Genomic DNA, 21,389 nt, shown 5'->3' with positions numbered 1-21,389 from the left:
AGATGGGTAACATCAATTACTTGATGAGCTTTTTTTTTCTCAATCCAAAATAACAACCTTATCTTGATAATTTGTCTACACTGTTTTATTATCAGTCTGGTATTTTTGATTGAGAGTATTGTCATTACTTGTATGTGAAATTTAATGTGTTCACATCTCCAAATCTCATTATCTGGTGAGTTTACTGCTGAACAAATAATTTTGGGGCCAACAACTTCAGAAAGAAATGCTAACAAACACAAAGTTTCCACAAAATTGCTAAGGTGAGACCAGATGGTGAGTGGTTTCTAAGCTGCTATATGATCTGTCACACTGGCTTCTTACCCTTACGTATCAGAGGAATTCAGTTCTGCTGCATTCTCGCCTGACTTCAGCAGCACTGTCTTCCTGCTCAGACCATCTTATCACCTAGCATACCCTTTTGATTTGCTTTGCTTATTCTCAGTTATCTAGAGAGCTAAGTTATTTTCATCCCCTTCTTTCAACTTTAAAATATCATAGCCTTTTCTGGCTAATCACGTGTTTCCCTCTATCCTCTCATCAGAATAATGAGTAATTTAGATAACACCTGTTTTGAAATTAATCACTGAAATGTAGCATTGCAGTCCTGCTCCAGCTGTCCTGTGCTTTTAAAGGCAGCTGTAAGGAAGTCAGTCTGCAGTCTTCCATGGCAACCAGAAAAATTAACTCACTGTTAATGAAGTCGTTGTTGTTTCTTCAAACCTAAATATAAATATTTATAACTAAAGATATCTAGGCATCATCTGCAGTTATGTACATAGAAATGAAGAAGAAAGCAGAGAAATGAAGATGAAAGCAGAGAATCTCTCCAACATTTTGAGAATAGATAATCCATAAGGAAAGATGAAATTTAATTGGATCAGAAGAATTTTGATAGCTATATACTATGTCATCATATATTTCAGATGAAAAAAAATATTTGTTGAAATGGATTAAAGTTTATCATACTCTTTAGGTTGTGCTGGGGCAAGAAAAATTTCTTTTCAGAATAAAATATTTTGAGTTCCTTTTGTGATAGCTTAGACAGACTTTTTTTTTTTGGTAGTTTTTTCCAAATCTGTATTATGATGCAAATTTAAAAACTCCTAAAGAGTTCGGTGGCAACCTGAAATTTTGAAACCAAAATATGTTTGTTTGCAGGTTTTTAAAAAAACTTCTGTTTAATTTCAAAGAAAGTATTGTTACATGTCTAAAACTCAAATGCATATGGAATATTTCCTTCAATATAATCCTACTAAAAAGCCTTACCAGCAATATTTTGAGATGTCAAACAGGTTTGCAGCAGCTTCTTTCTTAGGTAATGTGTTTTGAAACAATGTCACAGAAGATGTAGTGTTGTGTAGCTGTAGTAGTAGCAGTGGTGTGTGTAGTATTGCATTGTAGTGTCTCATGAAAGTCATCGACTTTCATCATGCTGTCATGTACTTTGTGGATCCATCTTGTCATAATGTAGTTATGACTTTCATAGAAGATGTGCAAATGTTTTTATATTCATTTTTTCACTGCTGTATTCATAGCATGCTTGCCTTATCCAACAATGACAAACAGAAGTCGGTTTTGTGCACCTTATGTTGTATAAGAAAGAGAAAGCTGACATTGACTCCTTGAGCTGTGGTTTAGAAACATGTTTTTTGTCAATTCTGAAAAAGTCAACAAAAAATACATTTTATAAGTGGTATTTAATTTGCATTTATTGTGCCTGTCACTCAATTACTTCAGAGAAAATTACATGTTTTCAATATGATTTGAGAATACTGCGTTCCAAAAGATTTATTTTTAACATATTCTAGCCTGTGAATTTCTAATGTACTCAGGGAGATCATCCTTCTACAAACAGCCCATTAGAACTGAGCCTAAGGTTCATCCAGGGTTCAGATGTTTCATTACCACCAGGCAGGAAATGAGCAGGTTAGACTTTAGACCAATATTGCTGTGCAAATAGCAGGGAAATTTGCTGACTAATATCTGATCTCTGATTCATCACTTACAATTAACATCGTTGTCATTTGAGACAGCTGGAAGAACTGTAAACACCAGCAGTAAACATTTCATTTATTTGCTAGGTAGCCAGGACAGGGTATTGAGGCACAGGGACAGTACAGATGAAAGACTGGGTAGATAAGATAAAAGAGGGGTGGGGGTGGGAGGACAGAAAGAAGATTATAGAAATCACATAATAGCCATGCCCCTGCAATGTTAATGTATTTTTAATTAACATGCAACCATTCTGTGATAACTGATCAGGATTGAGACATCTTTCTCTCTGAATATTCCCATGATTTCTTCTTCAGACTTGTGCTTTCAGTAGCACCTGCCCAGGTACACTGCTTATGAATAAAAATTAGTTACTGAATCAGCATCTTCACTTTTTTGCTAGGTTCTAGGCAAGATGAGTTTACAGGTTCTGATCCTAGAACAGTTTAAAGGGAGGCAGAAGCATGAATCTCAAGGAATATGCAATAAGCAAGATATTCATGGCAGGAAAGTCTTCATATGAGACCAAGATAAATTTGACCCAAATGTTGTTCTCTTCCTTGACCTGTAAAATATTTAATCTGACTTGCATATTAAAATATATTTGCACATTTATGTACAAGAATAATTTTATTTAGGAAATCACTTTTTTTCTGTAAGAATCAATATTAATTCATTATCATTTCTGGTTTGAGTACAAAGTATGACAATTTACCAAATAAAGACAGGGGAAACTGTATTCATTTTTTATTTCTATGGTCTTTTTTTTACACATCCTGTGATAGCTAATGCTAGTTTGATAGAATGGTGCACTTATTAGTCTAAGATTAGGTCTAGAGTGACATCAAAATAGTTTCCATCTCTTAAAGTTAACTAGCCTTTATTCTTGTTGTACCACAAGCGGTTTCTGACTGTTCTGGTGTTCAGAATGAATTCAGTGTTCAATACAGACTTCTAAAGGTGTTTGAGTGATTGGACATCAGTGACTTGATGTTTAGGTAGAAGGACACACTACAATCCTTCCACTACAATCCTTCCATTTATCCATGGAATGACTCTTACTATTTTTATGGTGGGGAGTGCCTACAGTACTAGAATAAAACATTACATTAATATCAATAAAGATTTATTTTTGCAAGGTGACTGTAATCTAATGTGGATAAAACTAGTTTTCTAGCTCTATATATCTTATATTTCAAATTCTAAAATTAAGTGGAAGGGATTAAGGCAGTATAAAATAAGAAGGGTCTGGTTTTGGAAGGCTGTATATGAGCTATATGAGAGGAATCTGGATATTCTAGCCACTATTCAACTGAATGTGACCTATCCCCCCCAAAAAAGTTGTAATAAGTTGGAAGAATATGGTCCTGAAATGTGTGAACAGGAATTTTGAATGCCATAAATATTTCTTCTGTATTTGGCTGTGGTAGTACATAATTTGTGACTGTTGTGTCTAGTTTTAGCATCAGTGTGAGAGGTTATCAATCAACAAAGAAAAGCCATCACAATAATGATGGAATTGGAAAACACATTTCCTATGGAAGTGACGAAGACGTTCTGTCCTTTATCTATTAAAAAAAGGTTGAACAATGAATAATGGCCTATTATATGTTAATAAGTATTTGATTCTGGAACACAAATTTGGTAAAAGACAGCTCTTCATTCCATTAGACACAAAATCCAAGAGGTGGAAATTGTATCTTGTCATTTAAAGAGGAAAAAAGTATGTTTTTGACTGAAAGGCTAAGTAATCATTGGAAGACCCTGCCAGTGGTGTTGATGTACCTTTGGCAATTAAGATTAGACATTCTTGGAGGAGGGGGAACAAGAAGGTCTAAAAATTAGATTAAATATAAGAAAGGTACTGTGCAAGAGATCAGATTTATATAGTGTTCACTTCTGGTGTTGTTTTTCTATGATTGTTGCATATCATAAAATAATAACTTATATAATTACTATGTACTTACTATGTACAAGTAATGGATTTTCCTTTCCATTGCAGATTATCTGTGTAACTATAAAATTGTGCTCCAAATTGACTTGTCTTTCCAAGTGTTTATTCTACTCAAAACACCACTTCCCATGGTGAACACCTAAACTGAAGGGAAGCCATCCCAAAGTCAGTAAATATGTTTATGAACATTGGTCATTATTAGGTAACCAATGGAAGTAAGGTCCAAAGGAAGAAGTGGAAAATCTCATTTCCTAAATTACTATAAATAGCACATTCTAAATTAATTTTTAAGGCATAATTTAAAACATATGACAAAGTTGTATTTCTAATGCTGGGTATTTACCATATACATGGTGTCCTTAGTCAAATAGTAAAGTTTGCATGTAGTTATTTGAAAGACAGGCTACAGTAGGAACATTCTTTCCTATGCAAACTCTAGGAACTAGTTTAGTTACTAGGGTATTTCTAATAACTGTAAAAAATCTCAACAACCATACATGAAAGTGATGAAACTGAGCAACACTGAACAATAAATGTTTATTTTACTTCTGTTCGACACAGCATCAGACATAAACTCTTGTTGGGAAGTAAGAAGGATTGTCAAAATTCTGCCCAAATTTATTTTACCAGAAGCTTTAAGTTTTAATCACTGTTAACAACTGACAGTAACACTTTATTTCTTCTCTCACCAGTGTGTCAGCACTCCAAGAACAATAGTGCATGCTGGGAAGAACCTAACAAAAGCAAACAAATCAACAAATAAATAGATCTGACTACTCAAATGTTATACAAAATGAAGTAAGTGTCACCAGTTGTGGGAATTTAGAAAGATGATTTATTCCCAAAACAAGCAGAATTAATGGGAGTGATTATGCTTAACATAGTAATTTGGAATAGGAATGGAAGGGTCAGTATTCTATCCCAGAAACTCTATCATGAAGGTCCATATACTCTCCTACATTTATTTCAAGATGTGCATTGTATTTAGCAAATGCTCAGTATGCAAACTGTGGCAAGTCTTGAAAGAGTGAAAACATGTCCTAGACACGTGATTCAGGCAGCTGAAGGTAGTGGCATTAAGATATTTTATTATTTTGTAGAGATTAATCTCATTGATCCTGCCCTCTTAAGAATACAAATGACAGTCTCAGAAGGAAAGCTGCCGTCTCTTTGAAATCTGTCTGTCCTGGTATTCCAGTGCTTGTGTCACTGCTCAAGCTTCTGGTATCTGGTACATCCTGTTCTTGAATGTCTGTGTGATATGTGGCCATCCATATGTTGCTGGGTTTAGTTCTGGCACAGTTGCAGCTACTTAACTGGACACCTTCAAAATCACATCTGGCCTAGTGATGAAGCTTCTCCTTGTTGCCATCATGGAGTACATCATCTGACTTCTTTGCTGTTCCAGGAGTTTTTTGCATTGTTCTCCTTGCCATTGCTCTTTATTAAGAGAGGAAGCACTCCTTGGGAGCTCTAGAAAAGAAGGTGATTTTGGACAGTAAGAACCTGTAGAGTCATATTTCAGCTGAGCAGCCCCTTGTAGTCCTGAGAAGAGGTTGCTGTAGGCCTGAGGTGTTTCAGTTGACAGCTTAAGGAGAAAAAACACTAAGAAATTTATGTTCTGTGCTTAGTTCCTACAAGATGATGTCATGGTGATTTTATCCACTGAAGAAATCAAGGCTGAAAGAATGGTCTTTTTATAAGTCATTAAAGGAGGCCAATGAGATAGAAAAAACCAAAAGTGGAATACATACTCCCTCTAAATTCCTGTGAGTGAATATGAGAGAAAAATTAATGAGAGGGAAAAACTGTCTGCCACTAGGGCAGACTTATCTCAACACCTGGTGAGGTTTCTGTAGAGGAGGAAACTATCTGCATGCAGCCATTGCACTCAGGGAAGATACTATCAATGTTTATAAATACCTTAAAGGAAAGTGCAAAGGCAACACAGCCAGGTTCTTTCCAGTGGGCCACATTGACAGAAAAAGAGGCAACATTCAGGAGTCATCTGGACATGGTCCTGGGCAACCTGCACTGGGTGGCCTTCCTGAGCATGGGCTTGAGCAAGATGACCTCCATGTGTCCCTCCCAGCCTCAAACATTCTGTGATTCTCTGAAAAGGCAACAGACACCTCTTCTCCCTGGCAGCAGGAACAGCAACAGTGGTGAATGAAAGGAGTCACAGACCCTGTTTTTCTGATTTGGAATGTGCCTGTAGGCCCCAAAGTCTCCACAGGGGCCAAGTTACAGGCCAGTGGCAAGGAAGGGTTTCTTGTTATTTTACACTTGTTCCTGAATCCTAGACAGCAAATTCAAACCCATAGCAGGCTAGGGTTTCTCCCTAGTATGTCTGTCAAGGCTGCAGCAAGGCAAATTGTTATAGGCTTTTTCTCCTGTGTGAGAACAGCACAAAGGAACTGAAATAATGGGCATTTTGCCCAGGACACACCAGCCATCAGAAGAGATGATGATGGGTGAGGTGATACTGGTTTCAGTTGTTGCGGTGAGCCATGATCAGCCGAATCAAGTGGACCAAAACGTCCATTGGTTTCATGCTTCCACAGCCCAAAAGCCTTGAGCATTCAAAAGTCTGTGAAAAATATATAAATCTGTGCCTTACTATTGGCTGCAGCCCTCCCCTCCCCTTATTTTTCATATTTGGTTGTCTTTCCAGAGTTCTGTGTTCCTCGGTAGCTAATTGGCTCTTGTTACGCTTCCCCGCCTACCCCTTCTCCCATTTGCTGTAATTCCATCTCCCCGACTTGGTAGCCGCCCCCCCCCCGGCTGATGTTCCATTGGTTACTGTGTGTTTTCCACGCCCATATTGTGGGGGTACAAGACCCCCTGCAAGCCACGCTTTTTCGGCTTTCTGCGTGGATTTTTGTCTCCAATAAAGTCCTTCCTGCCCAGGAAAAAGTCTCTCTGCTTCTTTTGTCCTTCCTCCTTCGCACGCCCTCGCCATCGGTGGGCAAGGCGAACCCGAGCAGGAGCTTCACTTGCCCTCCCGCGCCGCGATCGATTTCTGTCCTCCCCGCTCGGAGCAGGCAGAAGATTGACCGGTGCCGGGACAGCGTGCTAGCCGGATGGCACCACAGCATTCAGTCATGCATATCCCATGTCTGAGAGAGACAGACAGGCTGGCTTTCTTGGCAGTTCTCGGGGTAGAACAATCTGACTCAAGCTATGAGCATAAATTGTTCCAATATGAGCATAAATAGATTTCATGAACTGCCCATTTTGCTGCTGAAAAATACTTAATTTCGTTACAATTATACAGGAAACAAACAAGTTAGGGGGAAGAGGCCAGACCCTTTAGGTGAGCTATTCCAATGTGAGGAAACTGTTGCCAGTCTGAGCTGGCAGACGTGTTTCAGCCCAGCCTGTCCACCACATGTCTTCCCCAAGCTGCTACCTATAGGCTTGTTTTTGGTCTTCATTCTTCTGAGAATAAATTGTTTATTTGGTCTTTACTGATTATCCTCACTCTATCTGCATTGCAGCTGTCTGCTTGCTGTTCATCCTCCTTAAATACTGTCCTACCTTGGGATTGCATTTTCCTCATGGCAATTTCTTGTTTATCTCTGTGGAGGAGGAGGAAATGCCTCAATGAAGCTTAGAGGGCTTTGCTTCAAATGTTTGAATTCCTGCAGCTGTCTGCTCATGTTGCTGAAGTACCACAGGAAAGATATGCCTGTCTTTGGCAGGTCTGTGATGGCCACAAGGGCTTATTTCCAGTGTCTGCTCTGACTTTGGGTTCAGGCTGACACAGAGACAGATGTGCAGCAAAGCTCTGAATGAGGGCATGCAAATATGAGTGGGTCTGTTTTGGGAACAACCACCATTTCATGCTTAAACAACTCAGAAGGCAAATGGGACAATAAGAGGCAGGTTCAAAGAGTAAAACGCAATAAAGATATACATTCATAATTTCACAACTATATCATGATATAATCACAGTAGAAAGCCAGGGAAGGAGCTAGAATTAGCAGAAAAGGTTTCACAGCACACAGCAGGGATGGAAACCTCAGGAAGCCAAAAGCAGATCTCATGTACATACTGCAGAAAAGAGAGGAGATTTCAACTCCCCTAAAACAGGGTAGTTTAGCTGCAGAGGGAAAAGATTTACCACATTACTTAAGTGGAAAACATTCATTACCATAGAACCCAAAATGAAGTAATTGGCACATGAGTTCAAAGAATTCATGAAAACCCTTAGCAAGATTGAATGACCTCCTCAAAGGCTGGGCAGATTTCTTCTAAACTCACTTGATGGGTATTTCTTTAACCAGTTCTCCTTGCAGAGTTTGGGGATGATTTTATTGCTCCAGAAGTCTCTACTTTCTGTTTTAATATTATTGCACTCAAGAACCAACATCTTAAGTAGTTTGTAAAAATAATGATTTGCTATTTAAGATGGGACAACATAATAAAACCTGCATTTGGGTGCTGAGGCAAGGTAAAGTTGCTGGAAGTTTGCTATGCTGTCACTAAAATTACTGAAATATTATCAAAAGACAGGGAATAACTGGACAAGATGAACCCCCTTGATTTTATGGTTCTTGGTTAGAATGACCCCCAGAGATGTAATTGGAAATAATAACCAATGTAAAGTTCTAGGTGCTAACCCAAACAAGTCAGTGAGAATCATACCTCATGTGTTAATTCAGAATAAGTGGTCAACGCTGCAAAGCAGCTGTGTCAGAACTGCTTCAGGTGTCAGAAAGCCAAGCTTTTAAAGAGTACATGGATAGTTTGTATTCAGAAAGTTACTGGCCGATGAGTACTACATCCAAAAAGTCCAAGACTAGAACCTAACATCTTTCTACCACAAACACCATGTGGAAAAGCAACTTTCCTCACAAAACAACCAACAGAAATGCTCTGCAGCTATGTTTAGATAACAAATGCCCTTGTTTTTCCCATGACTTTCTACCCTTCAGAATCCCATCTTCTCCCTGATATCATTAATTACTGAGTTCAGACTTGCCTTGCTTTTCCTGGACTATTTTCAAGATGTAATTTTGGTTTATATTATTCCTTCCTGACCTATTTCTTCTTGCATTGTAAACTCTTCTGTTGGTTTAATTAAACTTGCTTGGGGGTAATGATTTTTGTTTTTAAATATGAGCATGCTGAATCTGTGGTTTTCCTAGGCTGCTGCTAATTTATTAAATTAAAAAAAAAAAAAAAAAAAAAAAGAAAAAAGAAAAAACACACAGTGGGGTTTTTAGGAAGTTTCTGCTTTATAGAAGGTTTCAAGAATGAGTCATTGTGGGCACCTGAGATACAAAACATATATGTGAGTTGCAAAAAACCACTTCTGAATGCCTCTGCCACAAATTATGTCTTCATGAACGAATTTGAATTCCAAAAAAACCATAAAAAAACCCAAAGTCCTCTCTCTCCCCCTAGACTCTCAAACTCCATCATCTTAATCTCTTTCTCTGGTGAAACAAGAACATGATCACAATGCTGAGTTTATGTATGTGGAAGTGTTATGAGGTTTATTTTTCTGAAATATGTCAGTGTAGTGCACCATGAGGGCAATGTATGGGCCACCAGGCCTCAGGGGGCTCCTGGATTATTTATTTCTTTCATAATATAGAGGTGAAATGTGATAGGGAGTGAAATGGAGCTGAGAGAGGCAGCATGGCAAACAATCCAGGTGATCCTGGATACTTTTCCATTATACTTTTCCTTTTGCCAAACTGCTTTTTGAAACAACCATTGCTTTGGGGATTCAGGAGCTCTTGTTTCTACCAGATGTCTCTCTTGGAATGCTGCTGCTGCAGTCTTGCCTTGTGGCACCCAGGAGCTGATGTATGGTAGTGAGTTGCCTGTGTTTGAACTGAGTAAACTTACTTGTGGTCCAGGTCGCTGGATAGTCTTCTCACTTTCAGGTGGAAAAAAGAGCATTAAAGGAAGAGCAGCAGTTGCAGAATGCAAGCATTGTTGTAGAGTGGAAAGTAAACAAAGTTTGTGCAGCTGCTCCCAGCTATAAATGTCATTTCAGGAAAACACGTAAAGGTTTAAACATTTTGCTTGTATAGCAGTTATAAAACCTAAACTAACTCAGAAAAGAGGGCCACTGTGGAGAAGAGGGTTTCACAAATGTTAGCAGAAAAAAGAATTCATTCACTGGCTGCCATGTTCAGCAAGCCTGGATAGTGTGTTGTTTTCAGCTCTTACCTTTGGGCTCACCTCCAAACTCCTGAGACTGACATCAAAGTGGGAGTCTTGACTGTCAGTGCTCTCTGGTAGCTGGTATGAAACAGCATGTCCAAACAGTTCCTCCACTGGCTGCTACCTTCCCACCAGAGGGTTCATCTCCAGCTCGGTGACTGAGCCACCCTGTGTCTCTCTGGGTGCTTCTGGGCCCAGCGCACTGCAGAAGTGTTACTGTAAGTGAGAAGGATTATTAAGATGAAGTTAGGAGGTACCTGGCCTGGTCCACAGCTGAGAAACCAACTGTGCAAAGCACTGGTTCCTTTTTTTCCCCCCCATGAACCACCTCCTTTAAAGCTTCTGTCTCCATTCAAATCCCCAGCAGTCCTCTGGTGATGCTACACCCACTGTTTGTACTGTGATGCTGGAAACTGGGTAAATGCCAAAGCATGTATGGATACGCTAAATATGCCGCCACTGAACAGAAGCTCTTTTGTGAGCCAGTGTCCATATTGCTGAAACAACTTCAACTTCAGTATTTGGATTGGTTGTTAAAGATACTGTATGAGGGAGACCCCCCCTAAAAAATCACATCATGTGAACATGGACTCCATTAAAATGCCATTTGGGGGTTTATGCAAGACTATACCAAAGGTAAGAAAATATGCCAACAAGTTCAACCTCAGAAAGCTGTGTGGGTAATGTTCCTCAAACTCATATGGCCAGGGCTCAAACTCACATGTTAAGTGTAAGACCCAGTAATAAGTCTACGAGTGCAAGAGCGATGGCCAAACTCAGATGCATGAAGTGGAATAAATTTGGGGGAAAAGAGTTAAGGTAGCTTCTAACTCTACATACCTGAGCTGTCATTCATAGTGTGTCCTAGCTATGTCTTGGGACTGAGGTATTAAATGGGTATGTAGGACAGGCAGTGTTATCAAAGTGCCCTGAAGATCAAAGGGAGATCTGTGCGTGGATGTAAATTGGTGATACATTTTACTTCATTGTTACTGGATTGGTAGTTGTAACTGTAGTTCTTACTGTATTTCTAATTGTATGCTTACTGGACATGGACTGTATGTAAAACATTACTTTTTCAAGTTCACCTTGGCTAGAAAGAAGAAATGGAAAGACAAGACGACCATTTAATTCTCTGTTACACATTGGAGATCATAAACCCTCAACAGACCGTCTCAAATGTGTATCAAGGATTAGTTATATTTCAGCCTCAGTACCCCCTTTTATTTAAAGAAAGATTAAAAAAAGACTATTAAAGCATATTCCTTTCAAGGAACACATTAATCACTGAATTGGGACAACAAAAGCACAACAAAAATAAATGCATACCATAAGATAGTTGCAATGGGAACTAAATTCCATTTTATTTTTTACAGTTTTGCAAAGCAATAAAAGTTGATTCTTTGCACCATTTGTATCACTGAGTATCAACAGTAATAAGTAAATAGTACAATCGCATTAACCTGACCTTCTGCCACACTATTACATGCATATCATCCACAGATAAAATGCAAACACAGATAAAATGCAGTGTTGTACATTAAAAATAGCTTATGCAATAACTTACACTCTGTCATTTAAATAAATATAATGTTAAATTCCCAAGGATTTTTGTGAATTTTTACTTAATCACACTCACTGTCAGGTAACAAGTAAGAAAGGACCTCATGATTTGGTTTGCAGTAATGGATTTTTGCTTTATTTTCTGTCATGATAGAAATACTTCAGACTAACGGAAAAACTTCGGACTAATAGAAAAACATGTCGAATACAAAGATATTACCAGTCAAGCTAGATGTTTGTCGAAGACAAAAATTTTCATTGAGTCAGAAATGCTTGCCAAAAATGAAAGGTTTAAGCATTGCCATTTTTAATGGTATGAGATTAGAATATTGATATGTGTGGAAGATGAGGATGAATCAGAGAAATAAGTAGAATTACTAATACATTTAACAGAGGAGTTTGAGAGCCGTGGCAAAGCTGAAACTCTGCCATGGTATCTTTCATTAGTCTCAAAAATGAAGGGAACAATACTTGGTTCAGTCTTTCTGTCATAGAAATTGATATTAAAACCTCATTAACCCTAAGCAAAAACACCCTATAAAGATACTCTATATAATTACTGTGAGAGGTAAAACTGTGAAGAGACCTTTGTGTAGACACTTACTGTTCTATCATCTGCACAAAAAGTACAGAGATCTCACTGGTGTGACACAGCCAGCAGAGATTTTATTTTCCTTTCTTTAGAAAAGTCACAATCTGGGTAAGGCTTTGCTCAGGCCCCATCTTGTTTTGAGTGGGGTTGATAATTCCCAGCCTGCGTCAACACACAGGGTAATCCTGCCCCAGTGGCAGAGCTGTGCACTTTTTAACTGTACAAGGATTTCTTCAACCTAAACATTTTATGGTCTGTCTATATGGATGCTTTGTTGTACTCCACCAGTTTATTTTGAGGGAGAAGGGAAAAGTCATCAGTGCTTTATGTCTACTTGATTTAGGGTGACACATCTACAGAAAACAGAAGAAGCAGATTTGTGACTGCAATTGCTTTTTGCAGTGTTGCTGTTGTGCCTGTATGAATAATTCCTTTACAGAAGAGGACTTAATGCCAGTGAGTTCAATTAAACAAAGCATGCTTAAAAAGAGGAAAGATTTTCATTAATGGTCATATTTGAATTTCTCTGAGTATAAAATCATAGCCATAAAAGTGAAAATCTCTCTTTTTTTTTTTTTTTTTTTAATAATGTCACGTTGCTTTGTTCTGAAAGTATAGATGCTGGATACCTGATATGATAGATACAAAAAATTTAACAGAATGAAAATGTCGTATCAGTTTGCCTATTTTGAACAGGTTTTTCTTGACAGTCATATCTTTGCAGTGGTTCTTTTCAGCCGAAGAGGTGTGTTCTCTACAGTGTAAACAACATATGGATTTCCCCACTGTAACATGTTTGTCTTGCATCAACTGGGATGATCCTGAAATACCTAATCACCTTTCAGCCACAATGTGGATTTTTCTGTTAGTGATCTAAGCTGCATATTCATTGTCTCTGGGCAAGGCATTACATTGTGCTTTATGAAAAATATTTAAGGGAGACGTGTTTGAAATCCTGCTATATAATTATGAGGAAAAAGCCATAATGTACTCTATCTAATCTGCACCTGGTACTCATGTGGTGTTTCAGTGTACCTTTGGCATATCTTTTTAACCCGTGGTTTACAAAGATGGGCTTGGAATGGGTCCAGTTTCCAGATATAGTTTTCCAGATATATTCAAAATATGTCCGCCCGTATCTTAATTACTTAAACAGCCTCAGTGACAAAGCCCCAAAGATTTGCTCTAGTAGTCAGGAAGTATAACAGTGTTGGTGGGAAGGCTTGTCAACCCCCTGACCACACCACAGTGAGTCCCCTTCTTCACTGCGCAGGTTCCCAGAGGTGACTCCACTCCACAATCACTCACGAACAGTCCCAGGCAGTTCCTTGTGCGTGAGAACTGGAGTGAACTCTGCCTGTTCCGCACTCTCAGCTTGGGGACCAGAATACTTGTGCGCTGAGGAAACACAAGAAAAGGTGAATCATGATTTTACAGACAGGGGGTGATTTAGTTGTTCCACAGACAGGGTCCGCGACTTCCGTTGTATGGAGTATTTCGCTAGGAATGTGGAATGGCTGGGAAATCATCTGTCATTTGTATTATGAGGTTATTCAGAATATGAGGTAAAAACTAAGCATGCACTTAACTCTGGTAGATAGTCCAAAATAATAGAAAAAAGCAAGTAGTTCTCACTGTGCTTATGTGGTGATGCTGACAAGAAAGTCTGTTCATGGTTATTGAAATGTAATTACTTTCCTTCTAATCCTGGAATCCTTCGATCTAATAAATGAAAGAGGAATTGTCATGTTGTGTAGATCCACATTGTCTTTAACAGGGATGCGTTTACAAATTTTTTGCTTCCACAGAGAGTGTTTTACAGTTCCATTCTGTAACTCCACACTTGTTTTATTCCAGTTAACCAGAATTCCTCCAGGAGTTCCTGCTCTCAGGCAAAACTCCTGGCATATGGTAAAAAATTAAGGAGTCAGTGAAGAATGCTGCTCAGAAACCAGTCATCCTGCACGGTCTGGCACAGAAAACGAGAGTTGTGAAAGAAATGGTGGAAGCAGGCAGATTGCTTCTGTAAACTTCACTGATAGCAATAACTACAGGAAGGAGAATATTGAGTAAAGGAGGATTTGTCATGAGATGGAGGAATGTTGCAGAACAGCAGTATCCACAGTGAAGAACAAAGTGCTAATACCCCATGTCTTGGGAAATGCCGCAATTAAGAAAAAGACGTGTATATCAGTTTGGACTAGAAATTTGGGTTTAGTCAAAACAAAACATTTACTAATTCAGGGAGATGAAAGGGAGATGAAAGGAGAAAGGAAAACATTTGAAATAACTGAAAAATTATACATCAACTCTGAAAAGGCACCAAAGACAGGATAGTCTGGTGAAACTGCTGGAAGATCAGCCCTGACTAATGCCAACCAGGAGAATCAGAAAGATAGAAACAGTGGCATAGTTTTGGAGAGAAAAATATTCCACTACAGATCAGAGATGCTCCCCAGAAAGCCTGTTTGCAGCCATGTTCCTACTTTCACTGATAACCTCATCATTAAAGTGATACCTTGTATGTGTTTCCGGTGAATAGTAGTGGGCTAGAGCGGCAGCTTAGGGAGTAATATTTTAACTGACCATGATCCATACGGAATTGAGTAGATTCAAGGAAAGGAATAAAAATAAATCTGCAATAGATTACCGTGTTTTCAGGATCTAATTTGCATTGACTACACAGACGACTTGAAAGATGTGAATGCAAAGGTGACTGTAATTTCTCAAAGTCAAAGGCACAACTATTCAGAGCATGTATACCAAGCAAGGGGAACACCTGAAAGTGATGCTTTCAATCGAGATGAGTGAAGATGTGCCTGAGATCTACCTCCTTATATTAAGTTATGATCTTTGAAGTGACGTGCAAATGAGTGGGTTTTGTTACTTGGAGAAGGGCTGGTGGTAATGTGGCTGTGCATCATTTGGACCAGACCTGGCAGAACAGAACAGACCTGGACCACAGCTATCCAATTTAGAGTACAGGAAAATAAACTTTCATCTGTCTCCATTTGTCTCATTACACATACCCTGCAATGCAAACAACTAATATTCTGATATTAGATAATCCTACTTCTTTACAAAACTGCATTTGACTGCTCTACTGGTATAATGCTTTAAAACAGAAGATCTGGTGGGAACTGCTGTGACTTCCCAAGTGACAGCCTCCATTACACATGGTTTTGCCTCCTATTCCAGTGCTGTTCCTATTAATAATGTGTTTTACTAACTTGATGTGCTTTTCTGTTTGGAGTTTGTTTTGTGTTCTCTGGTAACTGCAGCCTGTGCCTTGGCAAACTCGTGTATAAAAAATTATCTGCCTTGTCGGCAGGCTCTGCACTTTTCAAAATATTGCAAACTTTTCTTTCTTTTAAGTAGTCTTATCCTATAGACATGTGACTTGAAAAAGCATATAAGGAATAAACTAGTTAATCTCTTCACTTCTGAAAAACAAGCTGTGTGCTTGTGTAACAACATATCCAGAAAAGAACTTTGCTGTGCTTTTTAAATTTGCTTTTTAATGATGGAAAAGACCATTCATTATGTAACAGCTAGATGTGCTTGTCAGCAGCACTATAAAAAACAATTTGGATGGAAAGAGTGACAGATGTATCTCTGATGTTAGCGGACTGTAAACAATTCAGGAAGAATTTGACCCTTGGTTGCTCATGGGATAATTCCCTGTCTTCTCAGTTTGCTTTCCCCACTGGAACAGCACGGAGGGCCTCTCCATAACTCAGCGGAGATATATGAGTTAGTGGAAATAGCCCAAGCTGGAAATGGGAAACAGTTCGGAGACAGAGTATGACACACTGCTGAGCTGATAAGGCCAATGGAGAGATGGAGATAAGTGTGTCAGCTGCAACATCATTTTAACAAAGGTTTTGTGTTTGCTCCTGGGAGACACTTTACTGCCCTATCACAGCCTCAGAGCTTGCTCTTAGTGCCACTTAATACTATTATTTTTCCTAAGCCTGCCTAGTGACATCTGCAGTTCTCAGTGACATGGGGATTACCCTTATGATTTTGTAAAAGTGGGGTTTTTTGAAGGTATAAACTTGACATTTTAAAAGTAGATGCTTACACTGGTGTGATGCCAGATCATGCCTGCCCAGAAAAAAAAGCCCCAGCACACAAACTAAGGAAGGGGACACCATGTTTCCCCTTCCTGCCTTCCTGTGGAGTGTTAGAAGGTGGTTTTGAATTTCTACTCTTTGCAGATTTCCAATTTTGCTGTATCTAGTCACTTACTGTCATCTCTCTTAATGGCTTTGTATGTAGCAAATACAATCACACAGGTTTTTGGCAGGTTTTTGATTATTTGGTTTTGGTTTTTTGTTTGTTTGTTTTATTTTGGGGGTGATTTTTAGGCAAACGGAAGGTATTTTAAAAATCACCAGTAGTATGAAACCAAGAAGTCAAGCAGGCTGGATATCTCTATCTAGACCCAAGAGAGAGTCCTCTCTGGGTCTTTTCATGTTGGTGAGGCTTTCTTTGAAGCAATATTTTTTGCATATTCCACACTCTCTGTTGATGCTAAAAACAAAAATAAGCATGTCGGAGCCAGTATTAACACTCATGTAATTCATGCTGTGACAATGAGGAAGATTAAAGTTGTGTGGTGATCTAGGCAACCACATTTCCTTACACAAGATTGTAATAAAACTTCGAAGGCGATTTTCCTCCAGGAATGGCGTTTATGATCTTATTGCATGGTGTGACCTGAACAGGTAAGAAACTGAAATACATCAGTAAATGTTGCTGTAGCCCCATGTCCAGGCATAAAACCCTGCCTAGGGATTGATCTGGGGAAGATGTTAATAGCTGACTGAGAGCTGTTAATGATTTTTGCCAGAAGCTCAGACATATTTTTGACAGAGTAGATTGTATGATGGGCAGTATTTAGGGAATGCTTATTCTGTTTATTCTAACAAATACGTAATTACCAAATAGGCTACAGTTTGATGGTTTTAGTGGTATCTCTTTTCCTCTTTGAGAATTTATGTTGAGAAACCATGCAAGTCCTCTTCTGAAAATCACCTGCTTTGAGCAGATGAAAGCCTTCAGAATGTGCATGGATAGGTAAAGGAAGAGGGATGGATTGTGCACATCTACTCTGCAAAATTTATCATCTTGTATTTTAAATCAATTCCCAGCTTTACTTAACAGTCTGGCTATGGCAGATATTCCCATTGTATCAGTCCTAAAGCAAGAATATCCTCTTGGTAGCCAATAGTGTGACATCAGAGTAAATCTAGTTTAAGAGAAAAGTTTGATTATCCCAGTGAGAATGGTCTTTGGTGTAGTTCTTGAAAAGAAAGCAAAATTCAGTATGCCCTGTACATGCCAATGAAATTTCAGTTTGTCTCTTTTGGAAGGGGAGACTGCCTTCCTAGTTCTCTACTGCTGGAAGCAGGAATTCTGGCTAAACTGAGTTACTTGGTAATTTTGTGATAAAATGTGTTGGTTTTCAAAGGGTGACAATGCATCAAAATGGTGCTTAAACTTCTCTAAAAACTCTCAGATCTCTGGAGGCATCTCTGGTCAAAACTGCTGTGCCTGGTACACATTGCTGGGCAGCACTTGCAATATTAGGTTGGCAGTGATAGAATTTCAGTCTGCTTTTTTATCTGACATGGACAGTGCAGACACGGTATTTCCAGCAGCTTATGGAATTGTAAGACCATTTCCTTTGTTCTTTTCAGCATTTGAATTATCAAGTATTTCTTAATACAGAGATCTGGTTACCCAGTATTGCAGGAAAATTGACCTTTGGCATATTGAAACTTTCTGTCTCTTAGTGAATAGTTAATGACCAGCTCTGGTAGGCATAGCTGACCTGCTGTGGCCTTCTTTATGTGGTTCTTCAGAAATTTGGCACATGGGATAAAGGCAAAGCCATGCCTTTATTGTTTGTGTGCCAGATGAGGGCACTCATGGCTAGGTTATTGTCCAAGAGAACAGTTGCTGTGTTTGGCTGGACTTCCAGGGATGACCATGAAAATCTTCCAGAGGTCTTCTTTTTACCACACAGAAGGAAAAATGGCACAGGAGATACAGCATGGAAATGTTTTCCAGGACAGGAGAATTAATTTACATCTACCTCAAAGTAAAGTAGACTCTTGCACTACAGAAACGAATTTTTTTTTCTAGAAACAGTCTCATGTATTGCAAAATAGGTGTCCATTTTCCATAAAAATATGGCTTGCTGCAAATTTTTTCTTTATTTCCAGTACCTTTTTGTTCTTACTTTTTTTTTTTTCTTTTTTCTTTGGCTTTAGATTAAAATTGATAAGTTTACTATAATCCATAAGAACATTTTGATTCTTTTCTGAAGTATCTAAATTATATGACCCTTGATTTTGACATTTTATGTCAAACAGCATCACAGGTTATGAACAAAACCATTTTAAGAATAAGAAGCCTTGCAGTAATTATGCACAGAAATATATTATTACTAAAGGGTAAATACTATTTTTTTTTTAGTCTCATAACTTGTTCCTCCAAAAAGTTCCTTTTTACCACAGGCAGAGGAGCAACAAGTGACTCCCTGGAGGTGCCACATGGAACACCAAGCAACAGGTACAAATTGCAAAAAGAGCAAAGGATCAGAGCATGTTCAGATGAGGAGACATGCAAGACCTCTGATACAGAACACACAAGATGGCCAGCAGACCAGAAAATATCTAGACTAACAGAAATTATTTAAACCAAACTTCCCTTTGGTAGATGAGTAATTGCATGATCTATTTCATTGACTTTACTGAAGGGTTAATATCTTTTCTCTGGTAAGGCAACTACTGTCACATTTATTTTTTTTAGTACAACCACAGTAATGGAGCCTCTTCTGATCCATTTGTCTGGCCTGATAGTCTCCATTTTTTTTGTGTGTGCAATCACACATTTTTGAGAGGACCTAAACTCTTCAGCTTGCTCATCCCTGCTCTTTTTAATGAAGTATATGTAGTTGAATGAAACGTCTATGAAAGGCTTGATTCTATTAGCCACTGAAAGTACCCCATTTGCAGTAAATTAAGATAATGAAGATCTATCCAAATTGTTCAGTAGTGCATGCTTATGAAATTGCTAAGAGAAGGACATGCAGAAAACACACATGGAAAGAATAAACATAGCAAGGAAATTCTGTTGGAGTCAAGAGATCATCAATAGATAATCAAACACAGATGATATATTTTTGCATATTAAATTCAGTCCTGATGTAAAAGGATCCAAATAAGGCTAATGGAAGATGCTGCCATAAAAAGGTGGAATCTGCTCATTTGCTTTCAAGAGAAGATAGACAAATAACCTAATCAGTAGCTCAATTAGTTGGACATATTCACTGTTCTACTAGTGCACAATCTATTAGTCTGCAAGTCTCAAGTTCAGCTGATGAAAGAAGTGTAGAAAAGTGGTAGAAAGGAAGTGCAGAAGCATTGCCACTAATTGTATTTAGTAAAACAGATGCCCTGGAGAGAAAAATAATTCCCCATGGATAACTTCGTCACTTCAAGTAGATTATTTCTAAAGGTTATGCAGTATTCAATTAAGTTTGTCTGCATCAGAGCCAAAGGAGCCCAGACTGCCATGTACCTTTACTGCAGTCCAAGGCAAGGCAGATCAGTGAGGAAACCTGATGTCCCTCGATTCATCACAGTACCCCTCCCCATGTTGGGGGACTGTTTTAGAGGAACAACCACCTGTCTCAGTCTTGTCCATACCATCTACTGGAAATGTTGCCCTGTGGATGATGCCCTCCAAACCTTTCCTGAGCTTTCTCTTGGTGAGTGCTAGCTGGCATGGGCCAAAATTCTGTTACTATGATAACCAGCAGGATGAACCATAGAGTACTTGTTTCTTGGTCTTCTCTTGTTTAGTAGTATATACTTAGTCTGGTGTTTGGAGCAACCCCCTTGAACCTTTCTTACCATACGAAAAGACAAACTAAAAAATTATCTTTCTGATTGTGTTATTTCTCATATGTTTTCTCCTGTATCCTGCATTCAGATTGACAAGGCAGCTATTGTAATCTCCACGAGTCTGGATGCCAGTAATTTTGAAAAGAATGGGAATGTAGCAGATCTGTCCCCTCTTGTGCCTGTGAGTTACTGAGGGTACCAATGAAAGAAAGACATTTAACTTTGGTCCCACTATTGAACATAAAATAAAAAACAAAATTTAATACAGTTGAGTAAACAAGCAGTTGGTCCTGCCTGATCAGTAATTTTGAAAATTTTAGACTCTTAAGATTAGGAGTAAAGGTGTTTCTAAATTTTAATGAGAGTAAAGCCCACCAAGTCTGTCTGCAGATATTGATATCTAATGTTTTGTTCTCTATTAATGGAAACCTATAGAAAACTCTCTCCTTGCTTTCTCCCTTCAATAGGGGATGCAAGAGTCTGAAATCCAACTGTGATGTTCATCAAACAAGGGGGCAAGGACAATTTTTCCTTGTTGTTCAGTGTAAGAGTATTTCTTTTTTAAATGGTAGATAGCTCCCAAGTAATTGTAAAGGAACTCTAGGGAGTGGCCTTTAAAGGTCACTTTAACCCAGTACAATGTAATTAAATTAATTACTTGGAAACATGTTTTAAAATCTCATTAACCACATTTATATCTGTCACACAAAGGTTTGCTCAGAATTCAATACCAAGCCTGCTGGAGTAAGGTCAAAGTCTTCTTAGAAGTGCATGCAAAATGATTTATTTTTAATATGATGCCAGGGAAAGAAATTATCTCAGTGTTATTCTAGTTTAATCTGCATGGGTAAAAAGCATTCCACATTTTAGTTTTATATAAAAACTGAGTAGAATGGAAAAAACCTGCATTCTATCCCTTTTTTACCTTGTTACAGTCACAAAATTGACAGGCCTGTTGACATGGCTGGTTGCAGGCACTCCAGCCTATTACAGAGCTGCCTTGGCTGAAGGTGGGGAATGGAACATGCAAAGAGGCTTGGCATAGGAAGAAGTAGATTTTTCTGTATTTTTAAAATCATTTTTAATAATCCTGGGTCATGTGCCATGCAGCTTCCTTAACTAATTCTTGCATGGATCATAGCAAAAAAACACATGCCACTGTATGGTTCCTGCATTGTGTCTG

This window comes from Coloeus monedula, assembly GCF_965178545.1.
Source record: "Coloeus monedula genome assembly, chromosome: Z".
Taxonomy (NCBI): Eukaryota; Metazoa; Chordata; class Aves; order Passeriformes; family Corvidae; genus Coloeus; species Coloeus monedula.
Note: the sequence above shows the minus strand (reverse complement) of the source record.